The 24287-nt window shown below is 36.6% G+C and overlaps 1 protein-coding gene across 2 annotated transcripts in view; it reads left to right on the forward strand.

Annotated features, from left to right (window-relative positions):
- Positions 1-24287, forward strand: part of ZC3H12B (zinc finger CCCH-type containing 12B) — a 602110-nt gene that overhangs the window by 416924 nt on the left and 160899 nt on the right. For both annotated transcript variants that reach the window (XM_027534244.1, XM_027534243.1), the window contains exon 2: positions 8750-8914. The gene's annotated coding sequence lies outside the window, so the exon portion shown is untranslated. The remainder of the gene's footprint in view (positions 1-8749; positions 8915-24287) is intronic.

Here is a 24287-nt window from a genome sequence, read left to right on the forward strand (position 1 = left end):
TCATACACACAGGGAGAAAAAAAAAAAAAAAAAACACCTGGTGATTGCCAGAGGGAATGGATGTATGAGGATGAAGGGAAATGTTGAGGAGATTAAGAGGTGCCAATTTGGACTTCCTTTGTCGTCCAGTGGTTAACAATTCACCTGCCAATGTAGGAGACACGATTTCTATTCCTGCTCTGGGAAGATTCCACATGTGATGGAACAGCTATACCCATGTACCACATCTACTAAGCCTGCAATGCCCTGGAGTCTATAGTCTGAAACAAGAGAAGCCACCTCAATTAGAAGCCCACACATTGAGTTAGAGAGCAGGCCCCACTCTCTGCAACTAGAGAGCAGGCCCCACACAGAAATGGAAACGTAGAGCAGACAAAAATTAATTAATTAATTATATTTAAAAGAGGTATCAACTTAGAGTTATAAAATAATTATCACAGGGATATAATGTATAGCATAGAGCATATAGTCAATAATATTGTAATAATGCATATGTGACAGTAATTAGACTTATAGTGGCAATTATTTTATAATGTGAAAAATATAGAAAAGCTATACTGTACATCTGAAACTAATATAATATTGTAAATCAGTTATATTTCACTAAAATGTGAAAAAATCTCACTGGCAATAAAAAATAAAATACAATATAAGTAAATAAAAACACAAAGGATGCTTTAAAAAAAAAAAAAAAACCTGGAGACTTACTACCTGATTTTAAGATTTACTATAAAGCTTCAGTAAGGAATATAGTGAAAGTAAATCAATGGTGAAAGTAAGTCAATAGGACAGATTAAAGAGTACAGAAACAGATCCTCCTATTGATTCTTTCTATAAAGATGCAAAGTCTATTTAAGGAAAAAAAGACAAATCTCAACACAAGTTGCTGAAATAACCGAACATCTATATGCAAAACAAAACAAAAAACTAAAGAAAAGAACACTGACTCTTTTGTTTATACCATAAATGAAAATGTAAATTCTAAAAATGTAAGACTTCAGCAAGGAGAAATCTTTTGATAAAATCTTTGGGCTAGGGAAAGATTTCTAAGAAGTATCAGCAAAAGCTCAACTATAAAAGAAAAAAAAACTGATAAACTGAACTTTTTTAAACTTAAGAACTTCTGCTCTTCAAAAGACACTATGATGAGAATGAAAATACAAGCCACAGACTGACTGAAGATATTCACATAACTTATAAAGAACTTAGGCATGAAATACATAAGGAATTATTTAACTTATATGCAGAGTACATCATGAGAAAAGCTGGGCTTGAAGAAGCACAAGCTGGAATCAAGATTGCCGGGAGAAATATCAATAACCTCAGATATGCAAATAACACCACCCTTATGGCAGAAAGTGAAGAGGAACTAAAAAGCCTCTTGATGAAGGTGAAAGAGGAGAGTGAAAAGGTCAGCTTAAAGCTCAACATTCAGAAAACTGAGATCATGGCATCTGGTCCAATCACTTCAGGGGAAATAGATGGGGAAACAGTGGAAACAGTGTCAGACTTTATTTTTGGGGGCTCCAAAATCACTGCAGATGGTGACTGCAGCCATGAAATTAAAAGCCACTTACTCCTTGGAAGGAAAGTTATGACCAACCTAGATAGCATATTCAAAAGAGAGACATTACTTTGCCAACAAAGGTCCGTCTAGTCAAGGCTATGGTTTTTCCAGTGGTCATGTATGGATGTGAGAGTTGGACTATGAAGAAAGCTGAGCGCCAAAGAATCGATGCTTTTGAACTGTGGTGTTGGAGAAGACTCTTGAGAGTCCCTTGGACTGCAAAGAGATCCAACCAGTCCATTCTGAAGGAGATCAGCCCTGGGATTTCTTTGGAAGGAATGATGCTAAAGCTGAAACTCCAGTACTTTGGCCACCTCTTGGGAAGAGTTGACTCATTGGAAAAGACTCTGATGCTGGGAGGGATTGGGGGCAGGAGGAGAAGGGGACGACAGAGGTTGAGATGGCTGGATGGCATCACTGACTCATTGGACGTGAGTGTGGGTGAACTCCAGGAGTTGGTGATGGACAGGGAGGCCTGGCGTGCTGCAATTCATGGGGTTGCAGAGTCGGACATGACTGAGCGACTGAACTGAACTGAATGGTTGCACAGCTATGTAATATATACTAAAATTCACTGAATTTTATACTTTAAATGATTGAATTGTATGATATGTGAATGATTTCTTAATAAACTGTTCCTTAAAAGCTCTGTAATTCCATATTTATTTCATATTCATTTCCCTGGTGGCTCAGGTGGTAAAGAATCTGCCTGCAATGCAGAAGAACCAGATTTGATCTGTGGGTCTTGAAGATCCCATGGAGAAAGGAATGCTAGCCACTCCAGTTTTATTGCCTGGAGAAATCCATGGACTGAGGAGCCTGGTGGGCTACAGCCAATGGGGTCACAAAGAGTTAGACACGATTGACTGACTAACACTGTCACTTTTACTTTTTTAGTATATATAGCAGTATTTTCTAATTGTTAATAAACCATCATTTTAAAAAACTATGAAACTAAATATTGTATATAGTTCAAATGTAAGAATGTTTCATCATGTCAAATGTAAATAAATATAAATTTACATAATATATAAATGTTAAATACATTTATCAGCCTGATATAAACCATTGGCATATACTTTCAATGAAAATATAGTACTATTCAACATGGGGGATATATATAATGTTTTATAATAACTGTAAATGGTAAATAATCATTAAAATTTATAAAAATTAAAATGACATCAAAACAAGACAAAGTGAAAATAATTTTTAAATGTAATTAAACTAAAAATGACTGAATTGCTTGCAGGATTGTTGGGGATTTTAAGTGAAATAATGTGCAGGGTTGTCTGACACAGTGCTTTCTACTTATAAATTCTGAACTTTCTTTAAAAGAATTAAATATACTACTATCCAAATATAAAATGAATACTGTGTGTCAACTAGAGAAAAGTTAATTATAAATGAAGGAAAAGTAATGTTTAATTTTTTTAGAATGTACTGTCTTAAGAAAAAAGCTAGATGTTTCTGAGTTGAGTGTAGTTTTACATTCTTATAAAATTGTTTATTTTGCCCACCAGCAAAAATAAGTTCCTTCAGATTCTATATTGATTGTGTAGTAGGAAGGGTATATTTCTAAGTGAACTCCAATTATTTCAAACTGTGCCCTTTATCCTAACACTTATGAATATCTTTTCGAACATATCTATTTTTAGGCACAATCCAAATGTTGCTTTGCTCATGTACTTTCCGTTTTGGTTTTTGAGGATCTTTGGTTTGCTTTCATTATTATTATTTTTATCATTTGATTTCATCATGTATAAATTGAGATGGTAGTGCAGACCTCCCATTATCTATAGTAATAGTTTTAGATTTATAGTTCCCCCCCACCACTGGTTTGTAAAATCTTTGAATTAAAGTATGATCTACTCTTGCCTTAAAAAAAAATACCTTTTAAAAAGGGTAAAATATATGAAAAGACACTTCACCATAAAAGAAACAGCAGTTTCAAATAAGCAAAGGGCTAGATGTTCAATATCATTAATCATTAGAGAAATTCAAATTAAAACCACAATGAAAATTACTACTTATCAATTAGAATGATTAATTTTTTTAAAAAATAAAACATAACCATGCCAGTTACACTCATTTCACATGCTACCAAGGTAATGCTCAAAATCCTTCAAACTATGCTTCAAAAGTATGTGAACTGAGAACTTCCAGACATACAAGTTGAATTTAGAAAAGGAAGAGGCACTAGAGATCAAATTTGCCAAACTTCGTTGGGTCATAGAAAAGGAAAAGAATTCCAGAAAGCCAACTAGTTCTGCTTCATTGACTATGCTAAAGCCTTTGACTGTGTGGATCACAACAAACTGTGGAAAATTCTTAAAGAGTTGGAAATACCAGATCATCTTACCTGCCTCCTGAGAAACCTGTATGCAGATCAAGATGCAACAGTCAGAACCAGAGATGGAACAATGGACTAGTTCTAAATTTAGAAAGGAGTACGTCAAGGATGTATTTTGTCACTCTGCTTATTTAACTTATACGTAGAGTACATTATGCGAAATACCAGGCTGGTGAACCACAAGCTGAAATCCAGATTTCCTGGAGAAATATCAGTAACCTCAGATATGCAGATGACACCACCCTAATGGCAGAAATCAAAGAACTAAAGTGCCTCTTGATGAAGGTGAAAGAAGAGAGTGAAAAAGCTGGCTTAAAACTCAACATTCAAAAAACTAAGATCATGGCATTTGATCCCATCACTTCATGACAGATAGATGGGGAAAAAACTTAGGTAATGGAGAAAATAATATTTACCTTTTTAAAGTGAATATGTTGGTTCTAAAACTCAAGTGAGATAAATATTGGGGATTTTTATGTTTTATTTTTATTCACTTTTTAACTTTTTTGTGATTGAATCTATGAAAATATATTTTCTTAAAATTTAAATTATTTGCTCTAATTTTTTGCATATTAAAGAAGGCTGTATAGCCTGAGGGCTTCTTTAAGTGCTAAGTAACAATTGATAATTTGACATTCTTGGAAAGTGATATGTGTTTGATAAAAGGTGGTGAGTATATCATCAGAACAGTTTACTTTTAGCACATCAACAATATTTATGCTCAGTCTTTGAATCCTATTGCTTGACTTCTGGACTTAAGAGATTTGAGGCATTAAAATATCCAGTCCATCTGTTACACTTGCATGGCCAAACTCAAAGTCTTCCAATTAGAACATATATATATATATATATATATATTTAGGAGAAAACATGGTTACCACTTATTCATGCAAGTTGGGCTCCAAAACTGTGCAGATTTCATCTTTTTTGTTTTATTTAGCAATATTTGTGTAAGAACATATAACAAACTGTACAAATCTAATTCCAGATTAAGAAAATACACAAAAGTAAGTCAATCACTGGCCTACTTAACAGTCTCTTATTAGAAAGATCTGTTGGGCTCTTATTGGCTTAACCTAAATTAATGGTTTACTATATATGGACTGTCTATTACAATGATATGTTCCTCAATATATGTTGATATCTATCTATTTATCTATATGTAAATATATGTGTGTGTGTGTGTGTGTGTACATAAGGCTTCCCCGATGGTAAAAAATCCATCTGCAATGCAGGAGACATATGAGACATGGGTTCAACCCCTGGGTTGGAAAGATCCCTGGGAGGAGGCCATGGCAACCCACTCCAGTATTCTTGTTTGGAGAATCTCATGGACAGAACAGCCTGGTGAGCTGCAGTCCATAGGGTTGCAAAGAGCAGACGTGACTGAAGCAACTGAGCACACATACATATTTGTATATGCATATGTAAAAATATATATTTGAGCAAAGGAAAGGTTTTTTTTTTTTTTCCATCAAGGGAAAAAAATTGGTTTCTGACTCATCAGCTGCACAAAGGGAAATGATTCTTCTTTCCAAATGGTAAGAAATAGGAAACAAGTCTACAATTTGACTGCTTTTTTTTTTTTTTTTTGAAATTTTCTTTTTTTTAATGATTCTTTTTTTTAAATTTATTATTATTATTATTATTTTTTACTTTACAATGAGGTACCACTTCACGCCAGTCAGAATGGCTGCGATCCAAAAGTCTACAAGCAATAAATGCTGGAGAGGGTGTGGAGAAAAGGGAAGCCTCTTACACTGTTGGTGGGAATGCAAACTAGTACAGCCACTATGGAGAACAGTGTGGAGATTCCTTAAAAAACTGGAAATAGAACTGCCATACGACCAGCAGTCCCATTGCTGGGCATACACACTGAGGAAACCAGAATTGACTGCTTTTTCTAATAGAGACTTGTTTTTTTCTTGTGGGGGTCATCTGTTCTAATATGTAGCCCTTTAACTTACTCATGGAATTTGGAAAATTCTTGTGATTCTGTTGTATATATATTTGTTCTTTGCTATTGTTTGATCATGTTTATTTTGATTTGATTTTCTTTCTGTCTCCCTCCCAATGCCTCTCTCTCTTCAGTCAGACCATTGTGAAGATTAGATTTCTGGAAAGCTAGCAAAGACTGACATGCTTTCTTAACCTTCTTTACCACCTTCTGTACTCTAGAAAGATTTTATTCTGAGGGAGATATGTAGTTAATAGTCACCAATTGTGCTTCTTAACCCACTACAAGAAATTAGCTTAAATAGCCAAGTTGCAACATACTACTGCTTCTTTTAAGGACCATGAGTTTCACAGATGGCACTTGGAAGTATGCCATGTATCTCGTTCATCCTGGGCACACAGGAAAGTAGACGAGTAACAGCTCCTCTAAGACGTATATCCACGTTTGCATGAATAACGATTACTTGTGCTTCAAAACATTGCTTCCTATCTCAGTTGCCTAAAAGATGACAGTCACGTCAAGGATATAGCTACTATTCAGTAATGAAGAGAAACAGAAAAGCTTGGAATGTGGTGGAAATGCTTTCTTCCTTGGGGATTTTGTGAGCAATTTAGCATATATTTGTGGGGCATCTATTACATGTGAGGCTCAGCACAGGGAACTTAGGGATGAATAAAAATCACCCTGTCTTCAAGAAACAGCATAGGAGAATGAAAGCTACTAAGAACATCCTTTTTAGTGTCCTTCTAGATTCCAGAGGCAGACTGTGAGCTTTTTTTTTTTTTTTGGCTACCCACAAATGTAGTATTATTAAATCTCTAAATCATCAAACTGTAAAATCAGAAGGGGCAAATGTGGGTAAACAAGGTCGATCCTTTTATCATCATAACTGTGGCAACAGGGAGCTACACCTAACAACATATTTGCTGGTAGGGCCAGCTCAAATGCCAGCACCTCATGAGAATATATTTTCCCACAAATAGGTGATATCAGGTTACTGCTTGCAGTAACCCTAAGATCCTGATAACATACACAAGAGTTATCAATCCAAGAACAGTGTCTCACTCTTAAACATATTTCATATCTTATAAAGTTTTGGGGCTTATTTGAATAAATCTACAATACATGCCATTTTCTTGAAATTCATATATGTCCAAATGAAATGTTAAATATATTCTCTAATGATTTGAGCTTAAATATTATTACAGTTTCTCATATATTGACTTTAAATTGATTTTTTTTTTTTTTTACCTATCAGATCCCTAAGTCAATGACTAATGACTGCATGACTATTCATACAGTAACCAAAATTTCCAAGACATTCTAAATTTCAAAGTTTATTTCCTAGTAGCCTTAAAAACCATAACAGTGTCCCAGGAAGTCTCAGTTTTTCAAATCAAAGTTACATCTCTTGGATTGCATCTGGCACCCAGAAATAATACAAAAACATTATTTATCAGATTTTATGGCCTGATTTGGAGCTTGAAAAATATATTCACACACACTATTCATATTCAGGAAATGGGAAAATACACAAAGTTAGGAAGTGAGGATAGTGATAATAATATCCACAAACCTTTGTCAGACCATACGTGGTTCTTGGTTTAATGATCTTGTAGATGAGAAACATGTTTTGAACTACTTAAAATTGTTTTTGTTGTTTTAGTCGCTAAGTTGTATCTGACTCTTTGCAACTCCATGGACTGTAGCCCACCAGGCTCCTCTGTCTCTGGGATTTACTAGGCAAGAATACTGGAATGGGTTGCCATTTTCCTTCTCCAGGAGATCTTCCCGACCCAGGAATAGAAGCCATGTCTACTGAATTGGCAGGTGGATTCTTTACTGCTGAGCCACCAGGGGAGCCCCTACTTGAAATTAGAAGATGGTGGCTCAGATGGTAAAGAATCTGTCTGTAATTAGGAGACCTGGGTTTGAACCCTGGGTTGGGAAGATCCCCTGAAGAAAGGAATGGCTACCCACTCCAGTATTCTTGCCTGGAGAATTCCATGGACAGAGGAGCCTGGCAGGCTACAGTCCATGGGGTAGCAAAGAGTCAGACATGACTGAGCAACTAACACTTTCACTTCACTTTCAATTTGCTATTAGTGTAATGATTTAGCATTTCAAATTTTCCAAAAAGATTATTAATTAATTTCTTTTGAGGTGAGGTAGAAGGAAATAGGTAGAAGTTTCAAAACTAGTCTTATCCAAGTGTTTTTCTTATTTTTGTCAACTTTATAAATTGCATCTGTGTCTTTTTGCTAATTGGACTGTGAGTCAACTGAAAGATAGAAAAGCTCTTCAAGGTAGAAATTTGATATACTTTGAGTCATTAGGAAATTAATGTTTATTCTAAATTGTAATCCTCTAAGATTTATTATCTTATTTTGTTTTGTGGGGATTAATAACAAGAGGATATAGTCATACCTAATCTGCAAATTGTACATAAGCTCTATCTGGAAACATTCTGTTGAAACATTCAATGAAAAGTCTACATAAAGTAGTTTTTTTTTTTTTTTAATCACTCTGCATGTATGATTTTCCTTTTTAAATATATGTGTGTGCACATGTGTGTATATAATTCAGCTACTTTTTTTTTAAAGCTTGAGTCTTATCCACAGTCATGAGATGAGCTCTGTAGACCTGTGTAAGATTCTGAATGTCAATATATATGAGAGTAAAAGAGTGCTATGCCTCAGAGTAGCAGTTATTGAAAAGAACTATAAACCTTTGAGATCCAAATCTCTTGCTGCCCTGACTATAGTACTGAACTTTAAAAGTGTAAAATGTGTTTCAGAGGATAACTTATTGAGTTCTCAGCATAGATTTGCCTTCTGCTCATGTAAGTCTATTGGAATCTCCCTTTCCTAAGGCTTTGAACTCGACATTCCTGCCTCAGCAACAGAGGATAAAAGCCATGGTGTAATGGATAAGCCACACAAGTAAGAAATACTGATGTGGACTACATGCTTCCAAAGAAGAATTGAGCTTCCGGAGAATCTGTGTCAGATATTGTTAATGTCTAAGATGTTAAGAGGTGAGTGCTTTGGTGCTTATTGTTGTTGGGGTGAGTGTATGTGTTGGAAAGAATATTATCATGCTCTGTATAAGAAGCTGAGATGATTTTTATAAGAAAGTTAACCTTTCGGAAATGTTGAGCCATCAAAATAATAGTGAAAACTTGAAGAACACAGCTAAAAGGATTATCTTCTTAGCTTGAAGAAAGTAGGCTTTTGCAATAGGAAATCACCATAGGAGGGAGCAAGAGGAGGGAGTGAGAGTAAAGGGACTATCATTTATTGAGCTTTGTCAAGTACCAAGAGCTTTACATATGCTATCTCATTTAATCCTCAAAACAATCTAACAGTCTACATACTATGACCATCTCTACTTTACACATAGAAAACAGTCTTGAACAGATTACTTGACTTGCCTAAGGTCATGTAATTATTAAATTCTGGGTTGTGTTTTAGGTCCAGGTCTCTCTGACTTGTAACACTGAATTTAAATAGGAATAAATATCTAAGAGAAAACTATGCCTTTATCATTTCATGGTTTGCTCATGAAGAATTGTACCTCTACTTAATTTTAGTTTTCCAGGAAAGTTTTTCACATAGTATATTCAAAAACTGCTTCAGCAATTCAAATATATGCAACCAAAGAAAAGCTAGCACTACAGAAAGAAGCAATCATTCTCAGTAGTGAAAAAGCCATGACTATGACTTTTTCCTTTTTTCTTCTGAATTTTTTCCATAGATTATGTAAATAGAAACCAAATTTTCCAGAGCAAATATGTCCTTTTGTGTGTAGAAATTAAGACTTCCACTCTGAGATATTTTTATTTAGCTAAAGCAACAGTGCAGTTTGTTCTGACTGAATCTAGATTTGTGTCACATACTTTTGGACACTTGATCAGTCTAATGAATTTAAAGCTCTTTTATTTTTATAATTTATAAATGTTTATGTAGTTTCAGAGAGGTGGAAATATTTGTCTATTTTAAATTACAACCTTTTAGAACTTTTTCCACATGTATTCATTAACTTTTAATTGCATCTTTAATAATATTTTCAGAATTTATTAAGTATGCCAAAGTTATAGACAACTATGGTATATGGGCAAGATATTTTTATTTGAAGACAGAATTTGAATGGAAAGTTCTCCCTCTTATTTACCATGTAACTTTGAGTAATTCATTTAATCTATCTGAGTCTCAATTTTCTCATTTGTAATACAGGAATAATAATCACTACCTCATGTAGTTGTGAGAATAATTTGAGGTAATAAATGTAAATGTACTTTGTAGATAATAAACTTCTATGGCAGTGCCAGGGTTAAAGGAATCAGATGAACACTAAAGGAACAGTTATCACCAGCTAGTTGGTAACATTTTCTCTTTGTTGCTCCCAAAAAGTCCAAGATATGAATATCCCTGAGAAAGAATAGCATGCCCTTCAGCTGGATCACATTTCTTGACTTTCCTACCTATTGATCCAGCATCTATTCAGTAGTTGCCAATAAACTAGCAGGAAGATTTTCAATATGTATGGAAGAATTGCCTCCTAGGTTATCTTCTTCATGTAAAGTGATTGTTCCTCTAGGAGAATCCTGGCTAACAATGCATATTAATATCTTGATTCAGGGAAATAAAGGGAAATTTGAGGATGGACAGTAGTTTCATAACAAAACTTAAACACCATTGCAATGAAGAATGGCCCTAGCCTGGAAGAAAGGGACCAGAATTCCAATTTTGGTGTTGCTACTAATTTCATAACCTAAGGCAAGTACCTTTCCATCGTGGATTCAAAGCTCCTCTCTACACAGTGATGAACCAGATTAGCTCTAAAGTTTATTTCAACATTGATATTCTGTGATCCTATTTTTAATTAGAATAAAAATATTGAAATTGTATAGATTTTAGGATGCATTTTATACCTCAAAAGGAAAAGAACAATTACACAAACTGTTTCTGCATTGTTATAATAAACATTCAATTGCATTAGTAGATTTATTGGGGTATAATTAATGCAAACTTTTACATTTTAAAAGTATCTTAATACATAACATCTCATTTGAGCCTCAAAATAATGGCATTTCATGATTTATTCTCACATAATTAATTCAGAAAATGAGCCTCAGAAGTTTGCACAAAATCAGATAGCTATTAGAGGAGGGCATGGCAACCCACCCAAGTACGCTTGTCTGGAGATCCCCATGGACAAAGGAGCCTGGGGTTGCAAAGAATTGAATACGACTGAGCGACTGAGCACAGCACACATATAGCTATTATATGACAGATCCAGAAATCCAACTCTGGTCTGTCTGTCTCTAAGTCAAATCTTTTTTCACTACACCAAGCTGTCTCAGGTCAGTTCAGTTGCTCAGTCATGTCTGACTATCTGCGATCCCATGGAATGCAGCACACCAGACTTCCCTGTCCATAAACAATTCCCGGAGCTTGCTCAAACTCATGTCCAACGAGGTGATGATGCCATCCAGCCATCTCATCCTCTGCCGTCCCCTTCTCCTCCTGCCTTCAACCATTCCCAGCATCAGAGTCTTATCAAATGAGTCAGTTCTTCCCATCAGGTGGCCAAAGTATTGGAGGGTAGCTTTAGCATCAGTCCTTCCAATGAATACCCAAGACTGATTTTACTCAGAATTGACTGGTTTGATCTCCTTGCAGTCCAAAGAACTCTCTAGAGTCTTCTCCAACACCAGAGTTCAAAAGCATCAATTCTTTGGTGCTCAGCTTTCTTTATAGTCCAACTCTCATACCCATAAATGACTACTGGAAAAGCCACAGCTTTGACTAGACGGACCTTTGTTAGCAAAGTAATGTATCTTCTTTTTAATATGCTGTCTTGTTTGGTCATATCTTTTCTTCCAAGGACCAAGGATCTTTTAATTTCATGGCTGCAGTCACCATCTGCAGTGATTTTGGAGCCCCTCAAAAATACAGTCTGTCACTTTTTCCTTTGTTTCACCATTTGTTTGACATGAAATGATGGGACCAGATGCCATGATCTTAGATTTTTAAGTGATGAGCTTTAAGTGATCATTTTCACTCTCCTCTTTCACTTTCATCAAGAGGCTCTTTAGTTCTTCTTCGCCTTCTGCCATAAGGGTGGTGTCACCTGTGTATCTGATGGTATTGATATTTCTCCCAGCAATCTTGATTCCAGCTTGTGCTTCATCCAGCCCAGTATTTTGCATGATCTACTCTGCATGTAAGTTAAATAAGCAGGGTGACAACATACAGTCTTGACATACTCCTTTCTCAATTTGGAACCAGCCTTTTGTTCCATGTCCAGTTCTAACTGTTGCTTCTTAACCTGCAAACAGATTTCTCAGGAGGCAGGTAAGGTGGTCTGGAATTCCCATCTCTTTAAGAATTTTCCACACTTTGTTGTGATCCACACAAAGGCTTTGGCATAGTCAATAAAGCAGAAGTAGATGTTTCTTCTGAAATTCTCTTGCTTTTTTGATGATTCAATGGATGTTGGCAGTTTGATCTCTGGTTCCTCTGCCTTTTCTAAATCCAGCTTTAACATCTGGAAATTCATGGTTCATGTATTGCTGAAGCCTGGCTTGGAGAATTTTTAGCATTACTTTGCTAGCATGTGAGATGAATGCAATTGTAGGGTAGTTTGAAGATTCTTTAGCATTGCCTTTCTTTGGGATTGCAATGAGAACTATTGACCTTTTACACTCCTGTGGACACTGCTGAGTTTTCCAAATTTGCTGGCATGTTAACATGTCCAGCACTTTAACAGCCTCAGCTTTTAGGATTTGAAATAGCTCAATTGGAATCACATCACCTCCACTAGCTTTCTTCGTAGTGATGCTTCCTAAGGCTCACTTGACTTTGCATTCCAGGATGTATAGCTATATGTGAGTGATCACACCATCATGGTTATCTGGGTCATGAAGATCTTTTTTGTACAGTTCTGTGTATTCTTGCAATCGCTTCTTAGTATCTTCTACTTCTGTTAGGTCCATATCATTTCTGTCCTTTATTGTGCCCATCTTTGCATGAAATGTTCCCTTGGTATCTCTAATTTTCTTGAAGCAATCTCTAGTCTTTCCCATTCTGTTGTTTCCCTGTATTTCTTTGCATTGGTCACTGAGGAAAACTTTCTTATCTCTCCTTCCTAATCTTTGAAACTCTGCATTCAGATGGGTATAGCTTTCCTTTTCTCCTTTGTCTTTAGCTTCTCTTTTCACAGCTATTTGTAAGGCCTCCTCAGACAACCATTTGGCCTTTTTGCATTTTTTTTTCCTTTGGGATGGTCTTGATCACAGTCTCCTGTACAATGTCATGAACCCCCATCCACAGTTTTTCAGACACTTTGTCTATCAGATCTAATCCCTTGAATTTATTTGTCACCTTCACTGTATAATCCTAAGGGATTTGATTTAGGTCGTACCTGAATGGTCTAGTGGTTTTGCATACTTTCTGCCCAAGCTATCTAGGTGATTTTATCTAGGCTTCAAATAAGTGAAACTCATCTACACAATTAATTTGCATAATGGCAACAGAAAAAAAAAGCTTACTAACATCATAAATGCAGAATATTTATATTTTCCATCTTTCCCATATAAAATTTAATGTTAAGTGTCCTCTATATTTATTTAGAGTTGGAAATAATTATTTATGTTTTCACTCTTGTTTTAACTTCTGTAACACTGACTTTCCCTATCTTTGGAGAGGACATGCTCATACATATGTTTGTGAAAAAGCAACTACTTTAATGTTTAATTACGGGTACAAATCTGTCCTCTGAGCTAGGCAAAACACTTATGAAAGATTAAAGATTAAAATTATTTATCAAGTTAAAAAAATGATACAAATTATCTTATCTACAAAACAGAAACATACTCACAGTCTTAGAGAATGAATTTATGGTGACCAGAGGGGAAGGGTGTGGGGGAGGGTCAGACTGAGAGTTTGTGATGAATATGTACATACTGCTATATGCAAAATAGATAACCAACAAGGACCTACTGTATAGCATAGGGAACTCTACTAAATAGAACACTACTAAGTATTCTGTAATAACCTAAATGGGAAAAGAATTTGAAGATATAGAAAAAAAAAAATAGAAACCTTGATGAAAACTAGCAAGAATAAAAAATGTGTTAAAAAAGTGGTTACTGTTTTACAGATAGTAAAATTAAAATATTTATACATTTTATATATTTTTAAAAAAATACTAACATTTGAAGCTGAATTTGCTAACCACATTCAATCACTTTATGATCACTGGACAAAATGGGTATTTAAATATAATATTTAGAGCTCTCACTTTCAGGCGTCCAACAGAGAGAGAAAAAATAAAAAATGTATATGAGAAAATATCCATTTATTTAAGGATTATCTATCACATTCACTCCATTAGTATAGATCTTTGTGGCAACTACTGTACTCCTTACTTTAACTTTTACATGCTTCTTCCATCTGTTTCCCCCACAATAAATATAATTGCAGGCTTTAAGGAATTTAAAGCAAGTTATCTCTGTCAATGAGTAGAGTGACTCTTTGATATCATAGCAACAAGTGCCACCAATAGAGAGTTTATGTTGTAGGGCAGGAAGAATATTTCCTGTAAATTTCTTGGTTCTATTGACTGGTCCAGTAATTACATTGATATAAGACATATTAACAAGAGAAAAACAAATTTAATTATATATGCATGAGAGTCCCATACAAACATAGGACCCAAAAGCAAGTGTGGCTGTTGAGGCTTATATACCATCCAGAGCTAAGGAATGGATCAGGGACCTAGAGCTTCAAAGGGGAGGAGGGTAATTTACAGGACAGTAAGAAAAACAAACGTTTGGTAATTAGATACTTGTCTATACATACAAACAAAACTTACCTCTTGCAATAGCTCTTTCTCTGAGCCAGCCTCTTAATTGAATTAATTTAGATAGTTAAGAAACAAGTAAAAGCTTTTCATCATTTCATGGCAAATAGATGGGGAAACAATGGAAACAGTGAGAGACTTTAATTTGGGGGGCTCCAAAATCACTGTAGGTGGTAACTACAGCCACAAAATTAAAAGACACTTGCTCCTTGGAAGAAAAGCTATGACCAACCTAGACAGCATATTAAAAAGCAGAAACAGCCAGTCAGAATGGCTGTGATCCAAAAGTCTACAAGTAATAAATGCTGGAGAGGGTGTGGAGAAAAGGGAACCCTCTTACACTGTTGGTGGGAATGCAAACTAGTACAGCCACTATGGAGAACAGTGTGGAGATTCCTTAAAAAACTGGAAATAGAACTGCCTTATGATCCAGCAATCCCACTGCTGGGCATACATACTGAGGAAACCAGAAGGGAAAGAGACACATGTACCCCAATGTTCATTGCAGCACTGTTTATAATAGCCAGGACATGGAAGCCACCTAGATGTCCATCAGCAGATGAATGGATAAGAAAGCAGTGGTACATATACACAATGGAGTATTACTCAGCCATTAAAAAGAATACATTTGAATCAGTTCTAATGAGGTGCATGAAACTGGAGCCTATTATACAGGGTGAAGTAAGCCAGAAAGAAAAACACCAATACAGTATACTAATGCATATATATGGAATTTAGAAAGATGGTAACAATAACCCTGTATATGAGACAGCAAAAGAGACACTGATGTATAGAACAGTCTTTTGGACTCTGTGGGAGAGGGGGAGGGTGGGAAGATTTGAGAGAATGGCATTGAAATACGTATAATATCATATATGGAATGAGTCGCCAGTCCAGGTTCGATGCACAATACTGGATGCTTGGGGCTGCTGCACTGGGACAACCCAGAGGGATGGTATGGGGATGGAAGAGGGAGGAGGGTTCAGGATGGGGAACACATGTATACCCGTGGCAGATTCATTTCGATATTTGGCAAAACCAATACAATATTGTAAAGTTTAAAAATAAAATAAAATTTAAAAAAATAAAAAGCAGAAACATTACTTTGCCAACAAAGGTCTGTCTCATCAAAGCTATGGTTTTTCCAGTAGTCATGTATGGATGTGAGAGTTGGACTATAAAGAAAGCTGAGGACCATAGAATTGATGTTTTTGAACTGTGGTGTTAGAGAAGATTCTAGAGAGTCCCTTGGACTCCAAATAGAGCCAATCATTTTATCGTAAAGGAAATCAGTCCTGAGTATTCATTGGAAGGACTGATGCTGAAGCTGAACCTCCAATATTTTGACCCCCTGATAGGAAGAACTGACTAATTGGAAAAGACCCTGATTGTAGGAAAGATTGAAGGCAGGAGGAGAAGGGGATGATGGAGAATGAGATGGTTGGATGCCATCACCGACTCAATGGACATGAATTTGAGTAAGTTCTGGGAGTTGGTTATGGACTGGAAAGCCTGGCGTGCTGTAGTCCATGGGGTCACAAAGAGTTGGACACGATTGAGCCACTGAAGTGAACTGACAAGTTTTTCTTAAGTCAGCTGGATCTTGATAGCCTTCAGCTCAAAATAATCCACATGCCAACCTGGCATAACCTGGGGTCATGTATTCTGCTCCCCTTCAGCATCTAAAATCACTGCTAAGAATGATTACAAAAAATGTGTAGTTTCCCTGGATCCAATGCATTAAAATTAAAGAGATTCCATTTATCTGGTGATGGTTTGTAAATATGAAAGCTATTAATCTAGCTTTTGGTAATTATAATCAAAGACACTGGAATATGAGCTATATGGATTATGAAGTAGCCATCTGTTTCCCACACACGCACACCAAGCCTTTCTAGTCCATGGATAGGAAGAGTCCAAATATTTACTATTAACTCAATTCTGTTGGGAAAGCTACAGAGGTTTAAGATAAAGTACTGCTGTTCTGGGGCTTATAGCTTCATGGGAGACATGGAAATATACTTTTTATCCATTATCTTATATGATAAGCAAAACTATCTTGTGAGGTAAGGATTGTTTTCCTCATCTTACAGATAAGGGGACTCAGATTCAAAGAACTTAGGCAACTTGCTCAAAGTCAGGCAAATAATATGTGGCAAAGTCAAGCTTCAAGCCCACTGATTTCAAAATTTGTACATTTCTTTGCAAAACACACAGGATAAGATAGACAAATAACACTATAGTAGAAAAATGTACAGAACATACTTTAACCACAATAGGAATTTAGAGAAATATAATCTGAATTCAAGTTATATCTTAATCAGTGTTTTCTGCACAAAAGATATATATCAAAAGTGAGTCTTATAGATAGTCTAAGTAGAGAAAACAGAATGAATAAATCTCTCTGCGTCTATTTCTTTCTTTCTAAAACAGGGATGAGGCCATCTACCCCATAGTATCATTGTTAGGGTTGAATAAGATAACATATGAAGAGAATTTGGCAAATTACAGAGCAATAAGCAATGCAAACTGTTATTGTTACTTGCTAAAGTATGAAAGTGGAAATCCATGTGATGTGTGTAGATAGAGCTGACAGAGAGGACAGCGTTTTAAGGATGGACAACTCCCCATTTACTAACTTATAGAATTATAAAATCTTGGAGTTGGGAGGGACCTCAAAGGTCATCAGATCTACCACTTGCGTTAAAAAAAGAAGCCTGGAAAGAAAAAAAAATGTCTGGAGTCTCTTAAAGGAACTTATCTATATCTTGATATAATCATTTTCCTCCCAAATTCTATTAATTTTAAACAATAGCATTGCAGATCTTTTCATCAATATTATGTTTACTTGAATTCAACTTTTATTTTACTTTTAAAGATTTTAATAGTGTTGTTTGCAATAGAAGTGTTGTATGTATTACAATGCAGAGTCTTCCTTGTTTTTCTAATTACCACCTTCCAAAAATATGGAAACTGGAAGATAGAAAGGCAGTCTCTTTAATTCCAAAAACTGTTTCTTAATTGTGCTCCTAAAAGTAGTGTCCAGGGTATTTGCATTCATAAATTAAAAAAAAAAAAATTCTTGAGGGTAGATGTTCTATCCTGAAGCACAGAAAAGAAAGAGAAGAATGTACAGTTCATCTTTCAGCTCATTTAATCTGGATGTGAATCTCTACTTGTATGCTAATTCATCTCAGGTAAAACCGTACCACTAATTCAAATAAGGTAGGATTTTATACTAGGTAATTATTTCAAGGCAGTCTTTGGTATACATGAGTTAATACTAAGGTAATGCTGGTTATTGCTTTTATAACTCTAAACATAGTTTCCAAGGAAAAAACATTATAATGATAGTGAACCAAAACATTCAAAGCAATTATGTTTAAAAGGGAAAAACACAAATGGCATTTATTTTCTTCTTTACATGATTTTCTTTTTTCAACTTTTTCTATAGCAAGCATATATTGTGTGTATCTTTTAATGATTTATTGAGATGAAATTCACATAATAAAATAGAAACAATTTTTTTCTCATTTCACATTTTTATTACAGAAGGTGGACTACCATATATTTTCTTTTCATTTTCCTTAAAATTAATAGAGGATTGACTTTTATTGGGGGGATTTGGACAGTAAATATAATTATTCAATAATTTCTGTTGTCTGAGTGTTTCCCTGAATTATTAAAATTACTTTTAAAAAATTTATTTACAAGGTTGTGTTTATTTCTACTATATAGCAAAGTGACTCAGTTATACACACACATATTTATATGCATATATTTATATTCTTTTCCATTATGGTTTATTTCAGGGTATTGAATATAGTTCCCTGTGCTATACAGTAGGATCTTGGTGTCCATTCTTTCTACATGTGATAGTTTGCATCTACTAACCCAAAACTCCTAGTCTGACTCCTCTCACCCTCCTCTCCCATGGCAAACACAAGTCTGTTCTCTATGTCTGTGATTCTGTTTCTGCTTCATAGATAGAGTCATTTGCTTTATGGTTTAGATTCCGTATATTAGTGATGACATATGATATCTTTCTCTTTCTGACTTCCTTTACTTAGTGTGATACTCTCTAGTTGCATTTGTGTTGCTGCAAATGACATTATTTCATTCTTTTTGTGGCTGAGTATTATTTCATTGTATATATCTACCACAACTTTTTCTATTCATCTGCTGATGGACATTTAGTGCATTTCCATGTCTTAACTATTGTGAGTAGTGCTGCTATGAACATAGGAGTGCATCTATCTTTTGAATTATAGCTTTGCCCAGATATATGCCCAAAAGTAGGATTGATGGATCATATTGTATTGTTAATTCTATGTTTAGTTTTCTTAGGAATCTCCATACTATTTTCCATAGTGTCTGAATTAACTTACAACCCTACCAACAGTGTAGGAGGATTCCCTTTTCTCCACACCCTCTCCAGCATTTGTCATTTGTAGACTTTGATGATGGGCATTCTGAATGGCATGGGATGGTACCTCATTGTAGATTTTATTTGCATTTCTCTAATAATAAGTAGTGTTGAGCATCTTTTCATGTACATTTTAACCATCCGTAGGTCTTCTTTGGAGAAATGTCTATTTATGTCTTCTGCCCATTTTTTTGATTTGGTTGTTCTTTTGTTACTGTTGTTGAGTCGTATGAGCTGTTTGTATATTTTGGAAATTAAAAGTTTGTCAGTCACATCATTTGCAAAGATTTTTGCCTACTCCATAGGTTGTCTTTTCGTTTTGTTTATGGTTTTCTTTGCTGTGAAAAAGCTTGTAAGTTTGATTAGGTCCCATTTATTTTTGCTATTATTTCTATTGCCTTCAGAGACTGACCTAAGAAAACATTGGTATGATTTATATCAGAGAATGTTTTGCCTACGTTCTCTTCTGGGAGTTTTATAGTGTCTTGTCATATTTACCTCTGTACTCCTTTTCTAACTTCCAGCTTATCTTTGTGTATGCTGTGAGGATGTGTTCTAACTTCACTGATTTACATGTAGCTGTCAAATTTTCCCAACACAACTTGCTTAAGAGACTGTCTTTTCCCCATTTAATATTCTTGGCTCCTTCGTCAAAGATTAATTGGTTTATTTCTTGGTCCTCTATATTTTTTTCCAAATAAAACCATACATTTATGGTACACAATATCCTCAATAGGTTCAGAATTTTTGTAAGGCTGTTGGGGACTCAGTGTAGCCTGGGGCATCACACGCCCCACTCAGTGCAACCAGCTACTCCTGTTCTCAAAAAGCACCCCCACACCTTGGCTAGACAGAGAAAGTTGCAGGAGGCCTGTGGTCAGCATGTCCACTCTAGTCAGGGGATGGGAGAGGGGATGCTTGCATCCAGAGGATAACGATGCTGGGCAGCCTGAGCCACCTCCCTCTGCCCTCTCTGGATATGGTCACTGACCTGGAGTTTAAACGTGGAAAGTGAAAGGTTGTTGCTAATCCACAAAAAGACGCTGGGATTCTTGGCCTCCAAAAAAGAAGAATTCAATCCAGGGCCAATGACGAGACTTGATCACTCAGAGCTTTTATACAATAGAGTTTTATTAAAGTATAAAAAGGATAAATAAAGCTTCTGACATAGACATCAGAAGGGGGCAAAAAGAGTACCCCCTTGCTAGTGTTAGCAATGGAGTTATATACCTTTTAATTAGTTATTACAATGAATCAAAAGAATGTCCCAAGTTTGTGAAAATTTTACCAGACCTACTCTAGCAATTTACATTTTAGGATAACAGGATTATAATTTAACAATAGGAAGATCCTCCAGACCCACTCCCATAATATATATTCTAAGATATCAGGATTAGTCAGAGGGTTTTCAGGAAGGAGAAACTGTCCTCCCAACCAGATACACTGTTGTATAATCCTTAGTACAGAATTTAAACTGAGTTGTGTAATTGACTAAGACCAAGGAATGCAGGGGAAAAAAACGTTTGTCCTTTTCTCCTCCTTGAAAATTCCAGACCTCCAATCTCCACTTCAAGAGCCCCAGACCCCTTTCTCCTCCTTGGGGGCCCTGAACTTCGTGTCAATCTGACTCTCTCCTTCCCCCCTTTTCTTTTAGGAGAATTATGTTGCCTAGGGAAAAGGGGTTCATTCTCATTCCATAACTCCTTCCGATTGGGTGTTGTCCCTAAATTGGTAAGGCAACATATTCTCCTAACCCTCGTATTGAGGGTTTCTGATCCAAGGGCCCCAAGTAATAGTTGGAGGAATCTGGCACTTGTAGGAGCTTGGACAACCATCTGTAACTTAAAAGCCTGCATGAGAGTGGAAACAAATTCAATTACACAGTTACAGATGCAGGGAGCAAACAGCAAAAAGAGAACAATCAGAACTGTTGTAATTAAGACAGCTTTCCACCATGGGGAACTAGTTAACATCTCCCAAAGTGAGGCAACTGGAGGTTTCAGGAGTATCCATAGCCTCAATCATCCTGTTCATACGTTTAGTAAAATGAGTAACATTAGTGCTCATATCAGGTATATATATGTACAGCACTGGGTATGAATAATGGCACAAGTTACTCCTTGTAAAGCTGTCAGAATATCTAAAACCAACCTGTTTTGTAAAACCACCTTTCTAATTTTTGCTGGCTTTGCATTAAAAGCTGAAATAGCTTTTTGAGAAACTTGTAATGCCTGTTGAGTAAAGTTAGTCAAAGCATCCACTAATAGCATAACATCTGTAGTCCCCAGAGAGGGAACAAACACTGCAGCCAAATCATACCAGTGAAATATAGACCTTGTCCACCGAGTTTTCAATTCAGTTCAGTTCAGTCACTCAGTCACGTCCGACTCTTTGTGACCCCAAGAATCGCAGCACGCTAGGCCTCCCTGCCCATCACCAAATCCTGGAGTTCACTCAAACTCACGTCCATCGAGTCGGTGATGCCATCCAGCCATCTCATCCTCTGTCATCCCCTTTTCCTCCTGCCCCCAATCCCTCCCAGGATCAGAGTCTTTTCCAATGAGTCAACTCTTCGCATGAGATGGCCAAAGTACTGGAGTTTTAGCTTTAGCATCATTCCTTCCAAAGAAATCCCAGGGCTGATCTCCTTTAGAATGGACTGGTTGGATCTCCTTGCAGTCCAAGGGACTCTCAAGAGTCTTCTCCAGCACCACAGTTCAAAAGCATCAATTCTTCAGCACTCAGCTTTCTTCACAGTCCAACTCTCGCATCCATACATGACCACTGGGAAAACCATAGCCTTGACTAGATGGACCTTTGTTGGCAAAGTAATGTCTCGGCTTTTCAATATGCTATCTAGGTTGGTCATAACTTTTCTTCCAAAGAGTAAGAGTCCTTTAATTTCATGGCTGCAGTCACCATCTGCAGTGATTTTTGAGCCCCCAAAAATAAAGTCTGATACTGTTTCCACTGTTGCCCCATCTATTTCCCATGAAGTGATGGGACCCGATGCCATGATCTTCGTTTTCTGAATGTTGAGCTTTAAGCCAACTTTTTCACTCTCCTCTTTCACTCTCATCAAGAGGTTTCTGAGTTCCTCTTCGCTTTCTGCCATAAGGGTGGTGTCATCTGCATATCTGAGGTTACTGATATTTCTCCCGGCAATCTTGATTCCAGCTTGTGTTTCTTCCAGCCCAGCATTTCTCATGATGTACTCTGCATATAAGTTAAATAAGCAGGGTGACAATATACAGCCTTGACATACTCCTTTTCCTATTTGGAACCAGTCTGTTGTTCCATGTCCAGTTCTAACTGTTGCTTCCTGACCTGCATATAGGTTTCTCAAGAGGCAGGTCAGGTGGTCTGGTATTCCCATCTCTTGAAGAATTTCCCACAGTTGATTGTGATCTACACAGTCAAAGGCTTTGGCATAGTCAGTAAAGCAGAAATAGATGTTTCTCTGGAATGCTCTTGCTTTTTTTGATGATCCAGCAGATGTTGGCAATTTGATCTCTGGTTTTAAGATGTGGTAAATTAGCAGGCTTTTTTGGAAGCTCTAAAAATATAGAGCCATGAGTAAAAGCTAGACCTAGGGTGCATCTCCCTACCCAACCAGGGGGAAGCCATGCCCATAGGTAATAGCCATATATCCAATAGGTCCTGTTTGGAACAAGCCAGTGTGACTGTGATACCCAGTTCCAATCAGTGCCTGGCCAGGCAAAGGGAGGACCTGAATTGGGTTTGGAAATCAACGGAATTATTACGTTGCATATTTCCTGAGGCAAAAATCCCAATTGTTTCCAATCATTATAATTAAGTTGTTGACTAACTTCTCTGGATGGCTCTATTTGTTCCCAGCATATAGGGGCAGTAGATATTAGACGTCCTTTTTCAGGAGTTAACCATATAACCCCATCCCATATTTGATAAAAGTCAGGCAAAAAACCATTAGATCTAGACCCATTTACCTTATGAGTAGTGAAATAATCAGTAAACTGAGACAATGCATAATCAAAATTAAAAGTCACGTTATGTCCATAATTAAACTACAAAGTGTTGCCCCAGTCCATCTTAGGGTTGTTAGATGTCATCAGTTTAAGAGGAGGCAGCACTTACGATTGTTGTTGAAGGTATTCTCAGACTTGGAAAAAGTCTTTTCCTTGAAATGGATATGTCCACCAAGGGAAAACTTCCACTGATGAAGAGGGGACCACTCCGCAGACCCAGCATTTAGACTGATTGTAGAATGCAACATAGGAGTGAGCCCAGGACAGGAAGTCATTGTCTTGAGGATCAAATGGCAGACTCAGGGTTTTTGGAGTCAGCAGAAATAGGCTCACATAGATTATCAGGCCCATCTGAAAAGTACAAAGTCAGAGCATAGAAAGTAAAGACAAAATGATGCCACTTAGTTCTTGTTAGGGTGCCACCTCTTAACTCGAGTGTGATGTACGCACGAATCAATTCCTGACACTTTGACAGCTGTGGGAGAAGAAAGAATAACCTGGTAAGGGCCTTCCCAAGGGGGCTTGAGGCACTGGCCCCCAGATCGCAATGTTTTTATGAGGACCTCGGTTCCTGGCTCAAATAGAGGCTTGCTTGACTCAGAGGCTGGGTCTGTCTCCCAGAGTTCTGTTAATGTCTGTTGAAAAGCTGAGAGCTGAGTTACATAATTAGTTAATTTCAAGGCTTCAGGGTCTATAACAGTGTCTGTGCATAAGAAAGGCCTTCTATAAATACATTCAAAGGGGGACTGTCCCTCCTTTTAGGGGGCAGTCTGAGCCCTCATTAAAGTTATGGGTAGAACTTTAATCCAATTGCCCTGAGTCTCTTGAGTTAAATTGCAGAGATGTCTTTTGATAATGTCATTAGCTGTTTCAAATTTTCCTGAGGATTGGGGTCTCCAGGAACACTGTAAGTGATATTCTATTCCTAGAGCTTTAGATACCCCCTGAGTTACAGCAGCTTTAAAGGCGGAGCCATTGTCACTCTGAAGGCTCCATGGCAGCCCAAACCTGGGGATAATTTCATGGATTAAAATCTTCATAACCTCCTTAGCCTGTTCACCACGACAGGGGAAAGCCTCAATCTATCTAGTAAAAGTATCCACTCAAAC

Source organism: Bos indicus x Bos taurus, chromosome X (genome assembly GCF_003369695.1).
Source record: "Bos indicus x Bos taurus breed Angus x Brahman F1 hybrid chromosome X, Bos_hybrid_MaternalHap_v2.0, whole genome shotgun sequence".
Taxonomy (NCBI): domain Eukaryota; kingdom Metazoa; phylum Chordata; class Mammalia; order Artiodactyla; family Bovidae; genus Bos; species Bos indicus x Bos taurus.